Source organism: Phalangium opilio, unplaced genomic scaffold (assembly GCF_054372755.1).
Source record: "Phalangium opilio isolate 3A_F unplaced genomic scaffold, DU_Popi_V2 ptg000098l_1, whole genome shotgun sequence".
NCBI lineage: Eukaryota > Metazoa > Arthropoda > Arachnida > Opiliones > Phalangiidae > Phalangium > Phalangium opilio.
The window spans coordinates 1,484,462-1,505,767 of record NW_028324201.1 but is presented as its reverse complement, the minus strand read 5'-3'; the positions used below and the strand labels follow the sequence as shown (position 1 = coordinate 1,505,767).

Here is a 21,306-nt window from a genome sequence, read left to right as displayed (position 1 = left end):
GTGGATCCCCTACAAGTTGACTTACGAACTCCAGTTTTGGCTTGGCGAAGGCAGGAGGCATTTGTGGGCCAAGCCAAAACGGGAGTACAGGAGGAAAGTCGCCTTGTAGGGGATCCACTGGACCCGCGCTTTGCTTTAAAGGGAATGAGAAGCTTCGTTTGAAAAACCTCTGATTTATATGACAAAAGAGTAAATTAATTTCTGTGAATTCAAAAATATCAAGCTTTTAATTCTCCGATTTCTGGTTATTTGGCAATATGCATTTGAAAATGCTTCATATGAAATTATTTGAAATCCACTTTTTGAAAGACTAAAACGTTTGTCGTAGGCTGACGTCACAGATATGTGTTTCACGTGAGATGGTGGCACTCTCGCTGCTTTCAGACCCAGAGTTTAGACTGGCGAGAAGCTCGAGACATGTATAGGATTCCCGCCCTTTTTTTGCCCACGTCATAGTGATGTCATCAAACGGGTGAACAAGTTCGACAAGACAAAATTATTGATATATCGAAACTGAGTTTTCGTGATTTTTCAATGGATTTTAAAAATAGAAACTTTGGTTCAATTATATTAAAAACTTCATTACAGACACTAAAATCGAAACCCAAAGTTTATTGCACCTCAGGCCTCAATTATTTACTCTTTGGTTCACTAGGTCTCTTGCTCAACCAAAGATTATTCTATATACAGAAGTAGTATAGTTTAAGTAATATATTAACAGCCATTTCAAATAATAATATTAAAAAATATCCTTGGAATATCAAAATGAAACAGAGCTTTAAAGCTACAAAACTACTAAAGGCATCGTAATTACGAAAAATGTTTCCTAATATTCACTTTATATTATGAAACAAGTTGGGAAAACCAAAATTATACCTCTTCGAGTCAAGAGGACTACTTACAAACTAATTTACCGAGATATGGAATTATTTCTCTTTTTTTGTGAAGATCAATTGCAGAAGTTAAAATTTATGAATTATTAAAGTAGCATTCAAAGCTTTGCGAATATACATTAAAGCAGACGACATTTTACATCCAATAAAGATATGCATTGTACACATGGAAATCAGACAATGCGAAAAAAGAGGAAATGAAGGGTATACATTTTGGAGAGATATTAGCATTTTTGTTGGTAAAGGTCCAATTGTACACGCCTCAACTATATAGCCTTTATGATCAAAGCTACATTCACACCTGGATTGCCGTGTTAACACCATCCTCTCGTTTCACCTCAACTATATTCATAATAGCTGTAAACCAATTACGACCAGACCTTTACTGATCTGATTGCCACCATAAAGCTTTTTTTGTTTAAAATCTAAACCCGATTATTTAAATGAATATTTAACTTTCGGCTCACACTGAACCGTTAATGTCTCTTCATTACAGAAACGAATATCAAAGCCCATATTTATATTCACCTCGGGCCTCAATTGTGTACTCTTTGATTCTTTAGGCTTATTACGGATAATAGTTGATTTGACCGACAAAGTCTAAGCCTTCGCGTTCTTCTCTAAAGCATGGAAGAAGAACCCTTCTTCTTCTATGTCTAAAGCAAGGATTATTTTATTACAGATGAAGTATAGCTAAGGTAATATATAAACAGACATTTGAAATAATAATATAAATAATATCAAAATGAATCAGAGCTTTAAAGCTACAAAACTCTTAAAGGCATCGAAATTACGAAAAATAATTCTCATATATTCACTTTATATTATGAAAAAAAGTAAATATTAAGGTTTTGTAGGATTTCTTTACACAAGGCGAACTGCTAACGTGGTGCACTAGTGTAACAATGGACGGACACACACAGACAAACACATAGATTGCCATTTAACTCATTCTGTATTAATTTTGAGTTGAGAAACAAGATTATCTTAAATACTATAATAAATATTATGTATTTTCTTTGTTAGTTATTCACTTTATTGAGCGTTACATCATTTAAAAAAAATAATTCGATATCCTTGAGAGCCTTGATAATATCGACGTTTGAAATGAAGGATACACCTGTTGTTTCACCCAACTCAAATCGGTAGTATATAAAGGTTTGAAATCTTAGGTATGGATAAGAACAGAGCAATTGCGTGAACCTTTGGTGGAAGCCCCACCATTGGGAGGCTAGACGTTTGTCGTAACCCTAGCCGATCGCCACTTATGTCATAGCCTTAATGATGATGATGTAGATAGTAGCCGGTATGTACAGACTGGTGTCCATGAGGACTGGACTAAAACCAGAGGATGGTGGTGTTTAGAGGCCAGTAAGTACAGACTGGTGTCCTTGTGGGATGGACAAAAGACCGGATGATGGTGGTGTTTAGAAGCCACTAAGTGCAGACTGGTGTCCATGTGTGTTGGATTAAAGACCAGATGATGGTGGTGTTTAGAAGCCAGCAAGTAAAGACTGGTGTCCATGTGGGATGGACAAAAGACCAGATGATGGAGGTGTATAGAAGTCAGTAACTACAGACTAGTGTCCATGTAGGATGGACAAATGACCAGAGGATGGTGTTGTTAGACAAGCAATGAAGTAATAGCCAGTGTAAGTGGAATATATTTATCCGAATTTCCGAGAACTGTAAATGTGGTCCGGAAACTGAGAACACATTTGCTCCGATTTACCAACTGCGAACGCGGTTTTCTGGGGTGTAACAACAGACAGACAGACACACAGACATACACGTCGAAAATAAAACCTCTCCGTGACATACGTCGCTCGGAGAGGTAAAAAAGAAATATTAAGGTTTTGTAGGATTTCTTTACACATCAACACAAGGTATACTGCTAACTATAGCTCGGCATTATCTATCTATTATCCACTTTATTTTATCTTTATCCATACTTGAAAATTATCCACAGAGCTTACATGTTAAATCGTATTATAAATATAATCCACAGCTTAGTTTATAAATAATCGGTTATCCACCAATTTGTAGATAATGGATAGAAAATGCTGAGCTCTAATTGCGCTTAGAAAATATTGGAATGATAGAAGGTATTTGTATTTATACATTTTTTAACATGCTATTATTATTATTTTGTTAATGAGTATATTCAGCGCCTGCGTTGCTTTTGACATTGAATTTCGTTAAAGAGTCAGTAAGAATTCGTGATCATTAGGTTGAGAATCGCTATTAAAAATCTATAAATATATACTTTCGGCGTGTATTTATTTAGAGGAGTGTATTACTGTGCAGAAACTATCTTTGTTGTGCTAATATTACAACGGTTAATGCGGTAATTGTTTGGTCATATAGTGTTTATCTAACATTAATTTTAGTTGTGTTCATATAGTGCTTAAATCAAACAAAAATCAAACTGACATCAAGTTCAGTTGGGCGATATTGTTCAACCCAACTATATCCAACAGATATAAAATTTAATAGAATTAAATAATGTTAAATCCAAGTGATATCAAAGTGAGTTTCATCAAAAAATGTTTCATCCAATTGATATCAAATTGAGTTTGATCTAATAGTGTTTTATCCAAGTGATATCAAATGGAGTTTGATCAAGTAATGTTGCATCCAAGTAAAAACAAATTGATTTTGATCAAATTATGTTTCAACCAAGTGATATCAAATTGGGTAAATAAAATTATTATAAAATGTTTACTCTTAATCATTTCCAGCCCAAATTTCAAGAATCAGTACGGCCAACGATATGACAAATCCAATTGGCATCAAGTAAAATGGCATATTGAGAGCGAATAAGCTTATGCTGGTTTCGACATTTATTGGTTTTGCCCATTCTAAGTAGTCCCTGAAATATCGACTGGTGAACTCGAGATATTCCAAGGGTTTAGTCTCGAAAATATAAAGCATTCTGCAAATGAAAAATTAAACCTAAATAATTTGATTGTCCAATATTGTTAATGATTAGGATGCGTGTTTTAAACTGTAAAGGAGGCATAAATTGACCATATTTTTAACTCAATCCCAAAATCAAACTTAGGTCATAAGGTTTTTGCCACCATTAAACAAGATAGATTTTATTGAGATTTTTGTGAATTTTCTTGAATTACTAGTTAGTAAATCACCAACCTGAAAACATTTGAGTCAAAATGAACCAAAGGCAAATAATTAGGGGTATTCGAATAGCGCTTTTTGGGTATCGAATCGGTTACCGAATACCAAAAAGTTTCCTTTTCAAAATACCGAATCGAATAGTTTATCCCAAATCGAATACCGAATATTTAGGCCTTGGTAAATTTTTTACTTCGAGATTAATCGTGAGTAGTTAAGCCTAGTATTCGCAAATAGTTAACCCTAATACTCGTGAATACTAGGCCAACTATTCGCAATTAACTGGGTGTAACCCCAATACTCGCGAATAGTTAATACCTAGCAAGGAGAAAAACATTTAGAAGCTCCTATATTTCAAAATACCTCTCCCTGTTTGTCGCCAAGTTTTTTTAAAATATTCCTAGACACTTGCTGGTTGTTTTTGATGGGAGACAAATAAAATTGGGATAATTTTTTAAAATAAGGTGGGTCTTTCTAGTGCTAAGGACCTAAATTTATGGTAGTCGAACTTTAACCGAATAGTCATTTCGGTATTCGATATTCGTATCGAATAGTGAAAATGGGCTTATCGAATACCAAATCGAATTATTCGGTTCGGTATATATTCGATCGAATTATTCGATTGAAACGGTTAACCGCACACCTCTACAAATAAGGATCATTACATTTATGGAGCTATTAGATATTTTCTACAAGTAATTCTAATTGCTACTATTGTATTCAAATTCCTGTACAAAAAACTAGCTATTCTGCTTTTTTATTTCTTAGCCCATTTGGACGCTTACTCTGTACCAAACCGAAATAGAGCTCGGGATCATCTATCTATTATCCACGTCATTTTATCTTTATCCGTACTCGAAAATTATCCACAGAACTTCTATGTTAACTTGTTTAGTCCCATTATATCCACAACGTTTTTATTATAAATAATCGTTTATCCACCAATTTCTGGATAATGGATAGACAATTCTAAGCTAAAACCGTCAGTACTGAAAATCCTCTGGGTACCAGCTGATTAGGCCATGGGCAGTTAGTAGTAGCGTTGTAGTATCTAAAATGTTCTCGGTAAGATCATTTTCTAGCAAAACCCAAAAATCTACAGCTTTAATAGTCTTCATTATATTTTCCTTAAACATATACTGCTTAAATGGATCCAAATTTTGTTAGTTAAGCAAAATCCATGGCCGACTGTCTCTATCATTAGATGAATTACTAACATCGTATCTTGTGTCAATAATGTAGTATTAAGAGGCATTTTGTAGTAAAGTTTCTTATACTATTTGTTGTAATTTTAGAAAACTTGAAAAAATTATTTTAATCAAATGATTTAGTATAAAAATCGAGTAATTTTTAACTTAATTTAAATCAAATCAACCTGCCAATGACCTTCACTCGCTTTCCTGATAGACGCTTCTATATTTTTGTCATCACGGGAAGCATAATCATGTATATTAACTTACGAAAAGTATAAAAGAATAAATTTCTTACTATAACCCAATAGATGCTACATAACTACTAGATACTTTACTCCTACGCTTCAAGGAGAACAATGTATATATAGTGGAACTATAGATATGTATAATTACTATGGCATTGCGTATACCCAACTAGGCGCAAAAGCCGGTCAGCCTTCCACCCGCAGATTTGAGGTCACCCCAAATCGAGTATAGTTAGGTCACGTTGGCAAAAGGAACTATATCATATCTTTCCGGAGAACCCAAAGTGGTGGATTTGAAAATCCCTAATTCTCACCTCAAAACATAAAAATCACGAAATCTTAACCTAAAATCCTGAAATCTCATCCTAAAATAAGTTAATTTCAAAAACTACAAATTTAAACTGCGGAAGAGAAATACTAAATCTGCAAAATATCTAGCAAAAAGACAAAATCGCGAAATCTCATTAAGAAAAAACCCCTCAAATTCGTCTTGGAAATCTTGAAACCTTTTGCAAAATCTCTTTCAAAGTTGAAAATCTGATTCTAAGTATCATTCTAAATCTTAAAATGTCGGACAAGATGTCAAGAAAACTCAAGATTTTAAAGACCTCAGTCAAAATTTCAAAATCAGAGTGAAAACCTCAAAATCTCGATCTAAGCTGATAAGGTACTGTGTGTTTATCTTCTACATATGAAATGTTTGAGCGACGCTTTCTATTTCCTAGTGACAGTATATATACATTCCTGATAATAATCAGCGCAAGGAATGATTGACATGTGAATTCCCTTCCATTAGACCGTTACTTACCCCAGTGTAAAATATTCCGAAAATTCTTTTGGTTTTCCATAGAATACTGAACGTTCCACTGGAATTATTAATATTTCGCTAAGTAGTTTGGATTTTGAAGAGTAAAAACCACCTTTTTCGTAAAGACTTTGCAAATATCGCTCATTTGGCTCGCTCATAGCGCATTGCATGGCGAAATTCAATAAAAAGTCACTAAGCATCAACGCCTTGCCCTTTATTATATCTTCGTAAAAATATATGGACATAAGATCAGAGGCGTGAAATAGGTTCTCTTGTACAGCATTTTGAAACCATTTTTGCCGTCTTGAATCGGTTTTAACCTAATTTAAAATGTAAAATTATAAAAAGAAATAACTTAAGAAAAGTATGTAGTACATGGAGACGTTTATGAATTCAATCTTGGGAAGAGTACGACTCACAACGTATTACAAACAATCTCTAAGCAAGATTGTTTCCGATCACAGCGCCCTCTTGGGGCTACAGGCCTTTTATCGTACTAGCAGTGGCGAGGGGTCAGACATTTGTCAAAATCCTAAAAATCTCTCCTCAAAATCAAAAAATTCTCTTTTAAGTCTAAAAATCCCGAAATCTCACTTCATAATCTAAAAATCACGAAACCTCAGCTTTAAAATCTAAAACCTCGAAATCGTAACCTAAAATCCTGAAATTTCACCTCAAAATCTAGAAATAATCTCGGATTAAATTCGCATTGTTTCTAAATCTCAAAACTCCCTTTGAATCTCGGAAGTGTAATACTAAATCTGGAAATATCCTGGAATTTACAAATCCCGAAGATTCATTATAAAAATTCGAAATCTTCTTCAAAATCTCAAAATCTTCTTCAAAATCAGAGCTACAAGTCTCTACTCGTTCTACAACACACTTCCTTGTGCTCGAACTACATTTCTTTAAAAACGAATAATATTCGTTTAAACGAGTACTCGATTCGGATTTCGAATAGGAGATTTACTATTCGATTCGTATTCGATTCGGTTTGAAAAACCACTATTCGCACAGCCCTAACACTAGCGTATTCCCCCGGTATTAGCTCTTAGGAGGTCCAGTGTAATACCTCGTCTTTAGGAGAGGTAAAAAGTAACCCCGAGTTTATTTCCGCGTTATACCGCATAATATGCTTTCCATCGTACACCCGCATAAAGACTAGATTATAGGGTGGTGTTTACCCCTCGTCAAATTGTCAGTGTAGAGTAATACTTTTGCAAACGCCTTCTATGATGTCGTGTGCAAAAATAAAAAGGTTGAGAAAAAGCACCAATGAAAGTTGTCAACATGAATATGAATAATTACTAAAATAATATATTTCTTATTATAAACCAATAAGCCTGATCAATGTAAAAAAGGAGGTAGGCAACCCTCAATATCGGGACATACAAGGGGGTTGACCCCTGCGCACTCTCTGGACCCAAAGCGCCTAGAAGAATTTATATATTGTGGAACCATGGATATGTATAAATACTAAAGTATAATGTATTCCAAACTAAAACAATTAACCTAGGCACCAAAGAGCTAGTTGACGAGGGTAAAACAGAGCTATAGCCGCGTCTACACGAGACACTTTGAAACCGTTTTAAACCGTTTAGGAAAGTACAAAAAGGAATTTCATGCCGTTAAAAGCAGAGATCTTTCACGATAAAATGCAAATATTGTTTTTCAAAAAAGATTAGGCCTTTCTAAAACGGTTGAAAACGGTTCCAAAGTGTCTCGTGTAAACGCGGCTATAGTCTCTCTGGAGAATCCTGAATAGTGGGTTTGAAATTTGGAAAATGCATATCCCTCTCACTCAGACACTTATAAAGTTGGGATGTTAGAAGTAATATTTTTTCTCTGCTGAATGGGCGCCTAAGTGAAATGCCTTGCGAAACATTAGAGATGGGAATCAATAATAGTGAGTATTTTTACATATCCAAGCTCCCAGTTTGTACGTTTATTTTATTTTTATTTGTCCTAGGTATTTTCCAAAATTAAACTTTGGTTAAATGATATACTGGAACTACTTTATCTTACCCAATTTTGTAGAAAATCATACATAAAACCTTTCATCATCACACACGGTTCTACCTTCGTTTGACTTATTAAGTCCTCCAAATTGTCGATATAAGCGAAACTTTCAAGATAAAATTCAGATTTTAAAAAACAGCCCAAGTAGCAAAGGAAGAAAGTGAGCGACATGAACCACGTGAGTAGAAGAATTTTGACACTTGGATGATCTTCCCAAGAGTTCAGAGCTAAAATTGGAAAATTGCCATTAATGCAAAACTGTTTCAATATGATGACGGTCGTTAACAACTTGTACGGAAGAGCTTTTCGAGATTTCTCTCTCAAACTTATTTTTGCATTATGCGAAATGTATTACCTTTGAGAACAGATGATAAACTTTATGAACGGCAATGGTTTAAAAACAAAGATCTTAAGGCGCAAGAAGTTCTATTGTTTTTGTTTTAAAAACGCAAGCCCTTTAAAAGGAATTCATGGACAAAATCCCGACTGGTTATAAATCTCAACGGGAAATATCTCGACAACGAAGATCCCGACATCGAAAACCCGTTTCAAAAATGCAAAAACTTTATTAAGAGTACATTAAAAGAGATTAAATTTGAAGGTCAAAAATGTGTGTAACAACCACGGGTCACGAAATGTCGATAAGTTTCTTCGAACGCCCTGTGCATGGGATCTCGAAGTCACTCATATCAGTTTGTGGGGATAGACTGGAATTGAGAACATTCAGCTGTCGAAGGGCTTCTTTGTAGGTTGGACTGTCCCTTTTTGGGCACCAGGAAGTAAACCAATGCCACGATCGTTGATGACGCGGTAATCATTGGCAAAAATATGTGAAAATAAGTTTGGGCATATCTTGAAGGTACAGTCGACGAACCAATGTTAGTTTCTAGACAGTGACCTCAAGTAATCCCCAGAGATGTCAAAATATGCAAAAAAGGTCTGATCTACATTTATAGCCTTTTAATTTTTTTAATTTAATTTATAACTTGTACTGATTTTTTAACGATTATTTACGAAGAAAATTACTATTTACACACAAATTTGATATTTAATCTCTTTTCATGTATACTGAAACAAGTTGGGAAAGCCAAAATATTACCTCTCCGAGTGGAGATGACTATCACTACCCCTTAAACAACCTAAATATATGCATCTATCGCTTTTTTTAATTCTTTGCAAGTGCAGGAATTCAATTTTAAAATAGTCAATTGTTCAAGCCTTTTCAATATCTCTCAATTGCTGGGGAAACTCTACTCTCTTGCTATACCTCAACCGTATTCTTAGTCTACCAGTATGATTTGTAACATTTGTCCATATCAAAGCTGAATCATACATCGCCACACAAAAAGCAAATGTCCCCAAAACATGGAAGCCACAACCCAATCACACATAAGCTAGGCTCGTACTTGTTCATCGCTTTCGATGATTTCACTAATATTAGCATTAACATTTTGTACATTATTGGGTTCCTTATTAATAGATATGCCTACGCCTACAGTACTTTCAATAGAACATTTATTTAATGCATTATCTTTCGTACGATCATGGCCAACTGGCCTCGTGGCAGGACCAACATTTTGCGTGCTAGAACCTGTTCCAGAAACAGCCTTTTTTCCGCGGCTAACGCTCTTCTCCTTTCATTTTCTCGTTTCCTAAATTCAGGATCTGACCTTTTTGCCCTCATTCTTTCCCTTGCCTTTCGTTTTCTGATTTCCTCTTTACTTAAATTATTATCTTCCTCCATTTACTTATTAATCAGTTAAATACTCACAAAGGTTGGCAAAATCAATCTCCTTAAATACTCACACAGGTTGGCAAAATCAATCTCCTTCAGTAATACGTAAGGCTTAATTATATTATTTGCCGAACAAAATTAATCGAGCAAATTTAACACTTAACTTCTTCCTTCGAAATTCTATCAAAGAATGAATCAACTGTTTAAAAAAAGGTTTTTTTCGCGAATAGAGCGCTATCATACCAACAGCAATTCCGTCATATTTAAAAGATATACATTGCCAACACTTTTTTCAAATAAAGAATGATAAAAGTGCGTAAAAAAAGGTCTTTCACAAATAGGCCTAGGGGGCGTATAAACTAAACAGCAACAACGCTCTACAGCTACACTAATCTTACACAAACAAGGAGTACTATAAACCCACTACTGGAAGCGGTATTTTTATTCAAACGTAAAACAATTTCGCTTAAGCTTAACATCTCTAGACATCGGTAAAAATGTCTCTATCACTCCTAGACATTATAACTCAAATTCATCTGATTATGTTTTAACAAGGTTAAATCTAACTGGGAGTAAGATGAAAGGAGTAGAAGCTTATCTGTCTAAGGAAATATGAAATTTTATCTTAACAGTTCGTTAAATCATAAGTTTATAACGAAAAAACGCGGAAGGGGAAAACGAGCAGACAACTGCGATTTTTGGGGGTAGAAGGTTAAGAGCGCCATCTGTCGTCCGTGCCAAAGTTGAACTTCCACTCGAAACGCAATGAGAAAGTGGATAAAATAATGCCATCAGCTATTTAACTGCGTCGATATATTTAACGACTTGACCCATGACATGCCCATAACACTGGCTTCTATGAATCCTATTTATTCTTGGATGCTAGGAAACTTGGTAGACGTAACAGTCTGTACCAAGTACCCAAGCATCCTTCAATAAACGCCTGGCAACATTGTGGTACGCATGGTACAACTAAAAAATAGGATGTGTATCTATCTTTCCAGTCACTCCAAGTCGTTAAGCCCTCATTACAGAGGATTTGAAACACTATCGTAATTCCAAGTGTCTCGAATCTCTAAGTTCCTGTCCATTATGAACAGTGCTGAGAGAATGATACATCAGAAAGAGCCATTCAAATCGAATTGCCGAAAATATTATCCATATTTTCATTTCATATAACAGAGAGAGAGGAGCTTCCCATTTTGGTTGTTGTTCTCAAAAATATATCGCAATGCACGGGCCTAGATAGATACAGGAGGCAATGTAGGAAATATAACGCAATGCACGGGCCTAGATAGATACAGGAGGCAATGTAGGAAATATAACGCAATGCACGGGCCTAAAAAGATATAAGAGACAATGTACGAAATATAACGCAATGCACGGGCCTTGATAGATATAGGAGGCAATGATTTAACGACTTCGGTACTTGGGTTTATCTTTAATATTTAAATAAATATAATTATTTTTAATTATTTTAATCGCCAGTAAATAACTTTAAAAATAGTTAAATCGTTTAAAATAAAGTTGTTCCTATTATCTTTCGAAACTTTGCTAATATTGACGTTTAAAGTGAAGGGTACCCCTCTTGCCCGCTTTTTTCAAATTTTGGGGTATATATACGTTTCGTTTCCATTATAATAATTATAAAAAACCGTCTTGGTTTGGACCAAGGCCGAAAAAAAAAACGATATGTTTGAGGTTTATCAATTGACTGAAGTTCAGATATTGAAATTTTTTTCTAGTTATTTTTATCCACTCAATCCTTAATCAATATTTAATTCAATCAACTGATTTTACTGTTAATCGATCTAGTCCCTCTAAATTAATTGAAAAAATTACATATCTACGCTTTTTCAAGAACAATTACATTTTCCGAAAACATTTTATCATGAAATTAATTATTTTGAAGGGAGTACGTGTTGAGGCATCAGTATTGAATATTTGAAATGTTCTACTGGATGTCTAAAAAGAGCAAGCGAACTTTGGCATAACTCGAATGGAAAATGTAAATATTTAATTGATACCAAACCAGGGTGTTGCGCGAATTTATACATTAAATTTCGTATATCGAAATGCTACATTTCTATTGTCGCCTCTATGAAGGTAAAGTTGCACTGGAACTTCCATTTCCGTACTTTAGAATTTCTTGGTCATAACTCAGTCTTCATTTGAAACGTCACCCCCTACTTTTACACTTAATATAAACAAGATGTCCCAATGGCTGGGACTAAATAGTAGCCACATCGTTATCTATTTAATTTGCACATAAATAAAAAGAAAAAAATTCAAAGACCCTAAACAAAAAATCAGAAGTGTCCGACCCCACAGTGGTAGCGTGTCTTACTGCTGCGCCAGCCAGCCAGACTCAATTCCCGGGTGCGGTGTGAAAATTTTTTTAATTAAAATAAAATCTCTAACTGAGCTCAGCTACCACTATTGGTTCCATTTAAGCTAAAATCTGACGATAACGAAAGCGAAAACCCCGGCCATATACTACGGCTCGGGTCAAACTAAGAGCCTATCGTATACTACAATGTGGCTAAAAATTGCATAATTGGTTCTTTGGAAAATGTGTAGGCCTTTAAAACTATCCGTAAATTTGTGTTAACATGAAATTTTTCGTATTTTAAAGATGTACAACCTTTTATTAATAAGGACTACGGAACCGATTATGAAGGGTTTTCACTCGTCTTAGGTTTATTTTTAGTTTTGGTTAGCTTTTAGTCGACACTATTGGGACTCCCTTCGAAAGAACATGAATCATTTTACTTGTCTCCATCTGTTTTATTCTTCAAAATTTTACTGTTTCATATTGAAAATTTTTTATATATTGCTACAGAATTTTAGGTTGCTAACAGCAATTTTTTGGTAGGGTTTACGGATTATTTTGGGGGGGGGGGCTTAGTTTGGAATTTGGGGGGGCTATAGCCCCCCCCCCAAAAAGGCCTAGCGACGCCACTGAGCGTAAAGATCATTTCGGAAAACACAGGGGCGAGGCCACCATTGGGGTGTATTCTCCCTCGCACCAAGGGTCATCGCCAGACGGTGCCAGAGTTCACTACGGGCAGGAGGCTAGTCAACTAGCACTGCCTATAGCGGTGCTTCTAAGCGAGCGAGAAAATGAAAGAGAGAAAACACCCCAATGGCGGGATCACACCTGTGTTTCAGTTTCTCTGTATGTAATTTCCGAACTCACAAATGTACTGTACACCGATTACACTGAGTGATCGGTCGTTCGGGCGCTAGCGAGTGTCAAGCCATAACCATAACCATTCATGTACACGAATGTTTTATAGTGTTAGGTTAATAAGGTTGGCGGGCAAGTCCCGAGTGTCATGTACCGTTTACTAATGTGAAAAGGTTTCGGTCTATATGGTAATATAATATAGTGTGTTGCGACGGCTCAGATGACCCATACACTGGAACCACTGGTGATTATAAAATGCAATATATTGGGAAAATAGAGGAAGGGAGGGGGTGTCGGAGTTAAATGTGACCTTGGCATAACTAGTAATGAATGATGTGTTTAACCATATTATCTCCGCGGGAAATGAATATAACAAGTCATTGATACTGAGAAGTATTTCTGTTTATGTGATCTTTACCCTTAACCACGCAGGATAAACTTTGTTGCTTTGTCTTAAGTAGACGACATTCACTGTAAACGACAGTCTTATGAACAACTTAAAACAGATTTAAACTTCTTTTGGTGCAAACTTGAAAATTTGTCAAGCCAGCAACAATTAAAACTATGTTGGTCAAGGTGCTTACAAGTTAGTGAGCATCGACACGAAATCCCTTCAAAATAATTAATTTCATGATAAAATGTTTTCGGAAAATGTAATTGTTCTTGAAAAAGCGTAGATATGTAATTTTTTCAATTAATTTAGAGGGACTAGATCGATTAACAGTAAAATCAGTTGATTGAATTAAATATTGATTAAGGATTGAGTGGATAAAAATAACTAGAAAAAAATTTCAATATCTGAACTTCAGTCAATTGATAAACCTCAAACATATCGTTTGTTTTTTCGGCCTTGGTCCAAACCAAGACGGTTTTTTATAATATCTGTCACTTCAGTCTTAATGTAATTAAATTTTGAATAATCATGTTTGCTTCACCATCATACATTTGCACTCTAAAATATAACGGTGCATTCAAACACCATATATGCTGTTTTTTCCGGTGCCAAAAAAGACATCATTTAGGGTGTACTTTAACCCCATTTTTATGATCAATTCACGCCATTTGCTAATATTATTTGCAAGTATTAAGGAAATATTAGGCATTAATGCACCATTTACAGGGGGTTTTTAACATCTTTGTTAGGCAATCTGTTGAACTTCTAATATTACTTAGTTTAATGGTGTTAAAAGTATGGAAAAAGTACGCTACCTCTGTCACATTATTAAACCAAGTGAAGTGAAATAGTTGTAAAATATTTATTTTTTTCATATTTAGCACCACGTTTATGGTGTAAAACAAATCGGTCAATACACCATTTCAAGTCCCTATTTACCCATTTAAAGAGCTGTTTACCCATTTAAAGACCTGTTTACCCATTTAAAGACCTGTTTACCCATTTAAAGACCTGTTTACCCATTTAAAGACCTGTTTACCCATTTAAAGACCCTATTTTCCCCGTTTTAACTTTTAAGGCCCTATTGACCCATTTCAAGTTAATTGTACTATGGTAATTAACCGCTTGCCTGCCTTACGACCGAATTCCAATTCGGCTGAAAACTACCGCAATTTGGCGGTTTTGGATTTGGTCTAATGGGACAAACATCTTGGCTTAAATTAAAATTCTATCTACGCCCGTTAACATCTGATTAACTTGAGGGGTTATGTAAAATGAGCAATAATCCCATCTATTTTGTAAAACATTAAGCAAAATTTATAGTTTAGAAGAATGAAATATTTTTAAATCGCAGAAATGCACCGTTATAAAGCGATTGGCCTATTTTAATTTTTAAGTCAAATTACGTAACACTGTAACGAACTTAAGCGAAGTTTGAACATAGAATGAGTTCCCAAAAATAATTTTCTAACGTAATATAGTGCCTATGAAAAACCACATATTATTAAAAGAAAATATTTTTATTTTTAAACGCTGTCAACGATAAAACGTTTGTTATTATTGAACTTTTTTTTTATTAAATTTATAACATTTATAGGATAAATACGTCTACTATTAAGAGGTACAATGCTTGAAATTTATGTCTCAATGACACGTAACCTAACTAACATATGCCTTACCTAACCCGACGGCATTAACATTTTTTCTTAAAATCGTGTTCAGTCAGGATTGATATAATAAGAGAGCCTTCAACGTGTACAAACACAATAGGAAAGGTAGTGAAGTCCCACTGAACAAGACTATAAATATTCCTGTAAATCAGGCGCATGGTCCTGAAATGGGGTGAACAGGGGTTTCATATGAGATTAATAGGGGTTTTAAATTGGGACATGAAATGGGGATAAATTGCGACATGAAATGGGTGTAAATTGGGACATGAAATGGGTGTGTAAATTGGGACATGAAATGGGGGTAAATATGGACATGAAATGGGGGTAAATATGGACTTGAAATGGGGCTAAATATGGACATGAAATGGAGGTAAATATGGACTTGAAATGGAGGTAAATATGGACTTGAAATGGAGGTAAATATGGACTTGAAATGGAGGTAAATATGGACTTGAAATGGGGTAAATATGGACTTGAAATGGGGTAAATATGGACTTGAAATGGGGGTAAATATGGACTTGAAATGGGGGTAGATATGGACTTGAAATGGGGTAAATATGGACATGAAATGGAGGTAAATATGGACTTGAAATGGGGGTAAATATGGACTTGAAATGGGGGTAAATATGGACATGAAATGGAGGTAAATATGGACTTGAAATGGGGGTAAATATGGACTTGAAATGGAGGTAAATATGGACTTGAAATGGGGTAAATATGGACTTGAAATGGGGTAAATATGGACTTGAAATGGGGGTAAATATGGACTTGAAATGGGGGTAGATATGGACTTGAAATGGGGTAAATATGGACATGAAATGGAGGTAAATATGGACTTGAAATGGGGGTAAATATGGACTTGAAATGGGGGTAAATATGGACATGAAATGGAGGTAAATATGGACTTGAAATGGGGGTAAATATGGACATGAAATGGAGGTAAATATGGACTTGAAATGGGGTAAATATGGACATGAAATGGAGGTAAATATGGACTTGAAATGGGTCTAAATATGGACTTGAAATGGGTCTAATAATGGACTTGAAATGGGTCTAAATATGGACTTGAAATGGGTCTAAATATGGACTTGAAATGGGTCTAAATATGGGCTTGAAATGGGTCTAAATAAGGACTTGAAATGCGTCTAAATATGGACTTGAAATGCGTCTAAATATGGACTTGAAATGGGTCTAAATATGGACTTGAAATGGGTCTAAATATCGACTTGAAATGGGACTAAATATGGACTTGAAATGGGTCTAAATATGACTTGAAATGGGTCTAAATATGGACTTGAAATGGGTCTAAATATGGACTTGAAATGGGTCTAAATATGGATTTGAAATGGGTCTAAATAATGACTTGAAATGGGTCTAAATATGGACTTGAAATGGCTAAATACGGACTTGAAATGGGTCTAAATAAGGACTTGAAATGGGTCTAAATATGGACTTGAAATGGGTCTAAATATGGACTTGAAATAGCTAAATATGGACTTGAAATGGGTCTAAATAAGGACTTGAAATGGGTCTAAATATGAACTTGAAATGGGTCTAAATATGGACTTGAAATGGGTCTAAATATGGACTTGAAATGGGTCTAAATATGGACTTGAAATGGGTCTAAATATGGACTTAAGTGCTCATTTAATTGTAAAGATTAAATAGGAAAATTGAGACTGGGTGAAAGATAAGTATAGTTTTAATTTTAATTAAATAAGGTATCCATGAATTTAACCAGAAAAATGGTGTTTTGCGTTAATTTCACCTTAATTTTACTTACGTTTAAAGGTTTATCTCGATTAAGATTAGTTTAAAGAATTATCTCGATTAAGTTTAGTTTAAAGGCTTATCTCGATTAAGTTTAGTTTAAAAACTTATCTCGATTAAGTTTAGTTTAAAGGCTTATCTCGATTAAGTCTAATTTAAAGGCTTATCTCGATTAAGTCTAATTTAAAGGCTTATCTCGATTAAGTTTAGTTTAAAGGCTTATCTCGATTAAGTTTACTTTAAAGGCTTATCTCGATTAAGTTTAGTTTAAAGTCTTATCTAGATTAAGTTTAGTTTAAAGGTTTAACTCGATTATGCTTAGTTTAAATTTTTAATTCGATTAAGTTTGGTTTAAAGGCTAATTATCTCGATTAAGTTTGGTTTAGAGGCTTATCTCGATTAAGTTTGGTTTAAAGGCTTATCTCGATTAAGTTTGGTTTAGAGGCTTATCTCGATTAAGTTTGGTTTAAAGGCTTATCTCGATTAAGTCTAATTTAAAGGCTTATCTCGATTAAGTCTAATTTAAAGGCTTATCTCGATTAAGTTTGGTTTAGAGGCTTATCTCGATTAAGTTTGGTTTAGAGGCTTATCTCGATTAAGTTTGGTTTAAAGGCTTATCTCGATTAAGTTTGGTTTAAAGGTTTAACTCGATTAAGTTTGGTTTAAAGGCTTATCTCGATTAAGTTTGGTTTAGAGGCTTATCTCGATTAAGTTTGGTTTAGAGGCTTATCTCGATTAAGTTTGGTTTAAAGGCTTATCTCGATTAAGTTTGGTTTAAAGGTTTAACTCGATTAAGTTTGGTTTAAAGGCTTATCTCGATTAAGTTTGGTTTAGAGGCTTATCTCGATTAAGTTTGGTTTAGAGGCTTATCTCGATTAAGTTTGGTTTAAAGGCTTATCTCGATTAAGTTTGGTTTAGAGGCTTATCTCGATTAAGTTTGGTTTAGAGGCTTATCTCGATTAAGTTTGGTTTAAAGGCTTATCTCGATTAAGTTTGGTTTAAAGGTTTAACTCGATTAAGTTTGGTTTTAGGGCTTATCTCGATTAAGTTTGGTTTAGAGGCTTATCTCGATTAAGTTTGGTTTAAAGGCTTATCTCGATTAAGTTTGGTTTAGAGGCTTATCTCGATTAAGTTTGGTTTAGAGGCTTATCTCGATTAAGTTTGGTTTAAAGGCTTATCTCGATTAAGTTTGGTTCAAAGGTTTATCTCAATTAAGTTTAGTTCAAAGGTTTATCTCGATTAAGTTTAGTTCAAAGGTTTATCTCGATTAAGTTTAGTTCAAAGGTTTATCTCGATTAAGTTTGTTTAAAGGCTTATCTCGATTAAGTTTGGTTTAGAGGCTTATCTCGATTAAGTTTGGTTTAGAGGCTTATCTCGATTAAGTTTGGTTTAGAGGCTTATCTCGATTAAGTTTGGTTTAAAGGCTTATCTCGATTAAGTTTGGTTTAAAGGCTTATCTCGATTAAGTTTAGTTTAAAGGCTTATCTCGATTAAGTTTGGTTTAAAGGTTTATCTCGATTAAGTTTAGTTCAAAGGTTTATCTCGATTAAGTTTAGTTCAAAGGTTTATCTCGATTAAGTTTGGTTTAAAGGCTTATCTCGATTAAGTTTGGTTTAAAGGCTTATCTCGATTAAGTTTGGTTTAGAGGCTTATCTCGATTTAGTTTGGTTTAAAGGCTTATCTCGATTAAGTTTGGTTTAAAGGCTTATCTCGATTAAGTTTGGTTTAAAGGCTTATCTCGATTAAGTTTAGTTTAAAGGCTTATCTCGATTAAGTTTGGTTTAAAGGTTTATCTCGATTAAGTTTAGTTCAAAGGTTTATCTCGATTAAGTTTGGTTTAAAGGCTTATCTCGATTAAGTTTGGTTTAAAGGCTTATCTCGATTAAGTTTGGTTTAGAGGCTTATCTCGATTAAGTTTGGTTTAAAGGCTTATCTCGATTAAGTTTGGTTTATAGGCTTATCTCGATTAAGTTTAGTTTAAAGGTGTATCTCGATTAAGTTTAATTTAAAGGTTTATCTCGATTAAGTTTAATTTAAAGGTTTATCTCGATTAAGTTTAATTTAAAGGTGTATCTCGATTAAGTTTAATTTAAAGGTGTATCTCGATTAAGTTTAATTTAAAGGTTTATCCTGATTAAGTTTAATTAAAGGTTTATCTTGATTAAGTGTGAAATAGAAATACGAGGCTTTACCAACAGCTATACAGTTAAAATTTTAATTAAGTAGTCCATTTAAAATTTATTCGAGTTTTTATCCAAAATATGTATATTTTATGTTTAAATTCACCCTAATTATACTTAATTATGTTGAAATTAATGAAGGATTGTGGTTTGGAAGTATTGACTTAGCTTATAAATTGAGCTTCAAAAAATTATTAACCTTAATTTTAATGTTTAGATGAGTTTTTGATTAGTTCCAACACATTGCGTTCAATTTTTATCATGCCCCGTGCTAAATTTGCGGTAACGTGAAGATTAACAATTAAATATGTTGTTACAACGGATCACTACAAAGGTTACAATGTTAATGAATGATGTGATTCCATAGTTTCGCTTAAATACCAGTAATTAAATCAAATACCTAAACAATTCATAGCAATTCTGACATATAAACAAACGGCAATGAGGACTGTGGAAATAGCGAACGTAACCCTCTGTTTCCCAATTCTGAAAAAATCTGCACATGGAATTTATTTGACTAATTACGTAAAGACAATGTTCTCCTGGATTAACCAGCACCACTGTTACTTATATTTCTAAATTAAACAATCCACTCTTGGTAACAAATAAATTATAAAACGTAATATCATATACGGACTGTTTCACCAGGAAAAAAATTGTTTTAACGAATCGTTTCCAACGTGGTTACGTTGAGAGAATCTGTGCTGATGTAAACATGGAAATTCCTCTACATTGGTTCAGTTTAAGGAATTATACCACACACCTTCACAATTAGTACCATTTTAGTGAGATTAACAAATAATGAAACCCTGTATACCACATACGTAACCCTCCGTTTCCAACGTGGTTACGTTGAGAGAATCTGTGCAGATGTAAACATGGAAATTCCTCTACATTGGTTTCGTTTAAGGAAATATATCACACATCTTCACAATTAGTAGCATTTTAGTGAGATTAACAAATAATGAAACCCTGTATACCTGCTATATTTGTTGGTAGCAGAAAACGAAGCAGACTGCGTATTTTTATAATACAGAGCTGGAAATTAGCTTTTTTATCTTTAAAGGGGAAAGACACTATAAAGACTATATTACATAGACAAACTAAAATACAACTTAAGCCTTGGCCGTAATGAACGTTCAAAAACTTACTTTAAATGATATAAAAACCTCTGTTAACTGTAATTATTTACCTGAATTACTTTTCTAGACGAAAATTCGACCTGATAGACAAACTAAAATACAACTTAAGCCTTGGCCGTAATGAACGTTCAAAAACTTACTTTAAATGATATAAAAACCTCTGTTAACTGTAATTATTTACCTGAATTACTTTTCTAGACGAAAATTCGACCTGATAACGACGTATTTCTTATTAAGGGTGCTACAGTTAATTAGAAAATACATATAAAGGTGCTCAAGCTCGGATGAAATACTAAAGTAATTTGTCAGCGTCTACTGCTAGATAGTCTGACCCAAAAGTAATTTTTGACGTACTTTCAGAATTAACTAAAATTAACATACTTAGAGTTAATTGATTTAAATAAAACTAGCCGATAGCACACCTTGAATACTTAATTGTTAATTCAAGAGTATTCCGAAAAGTAACTTCGTTGTAGTTTTTCTGTTCGCGGTGGGGGTAAATCACGAAAAACGCCATGTTAATCTCCATAGGAAATTAAGTAAAAGCATGTGAATTTTGCTTTAACGTTACAAAAGGGTGTCAAGTCATATCTACAAGGGCCTACCGGCCCTGTAGAATAGATAAAAACGCATTCGCGTGAACCTTTGGTGGAAGCCCTGCCATTGGGAGGCTAGACGTTTCTCGTAACCCTAGCCGATCGCCGCGTATATCTTAAAACCAAATAATAGATAAAAACGCATTTGCGTGAACCGATGGTGGAAGCCCTGCCATTGGGAGGCTAGACGTTTCTCGTAACCCTAGCCGATCGCCGCGTATATCTTGGAACCAAACGATGACGGAGGAAAAGAAGCCAGAATGTACTGACTGGCGTCCATGTGGAATGGACAAAAGACCTGAAGATGGTGGTGCATTGAAGCTGGTGTCAATGTGG

General features: G+C 34.4%; 1 long non-coding RNA gene across 4 annotated transcripts; it reads right to left on the bottom strand.

The window, feature by feature from the left end:
- Positions 1-19,571: 19,571 nt before the first annotated feature.
- Positions 19,572-20,701, bottom strand: LOC149633135 (uncharacterized). 4 transcript variants are annotated; one of them, XR_016373568.1, is made up of 3 exons: positions 20,556-20,701; positions 19,870-20,290; positions 19,572-19,807 (listed from the first exon to the last, which is right to left on the bottom strand). It is a non-coding gene; the product is annotated as an uncharacterized LOC149633135 (long non-coding RNA). The 4 variants fall into 4 exon arrangements; XR_016373570.1 differs by having other exon boundaries at positions 19,870-20,270; XR_016373571.1 differs by lacking the exon at positions 20,556-20,701 and having other exon boundaries at positions 19,870-20,158; positions 20,213-20,345.
- Between the last annotated feature and the right edge of the window lie 605 nt (positions 20,702-21,306).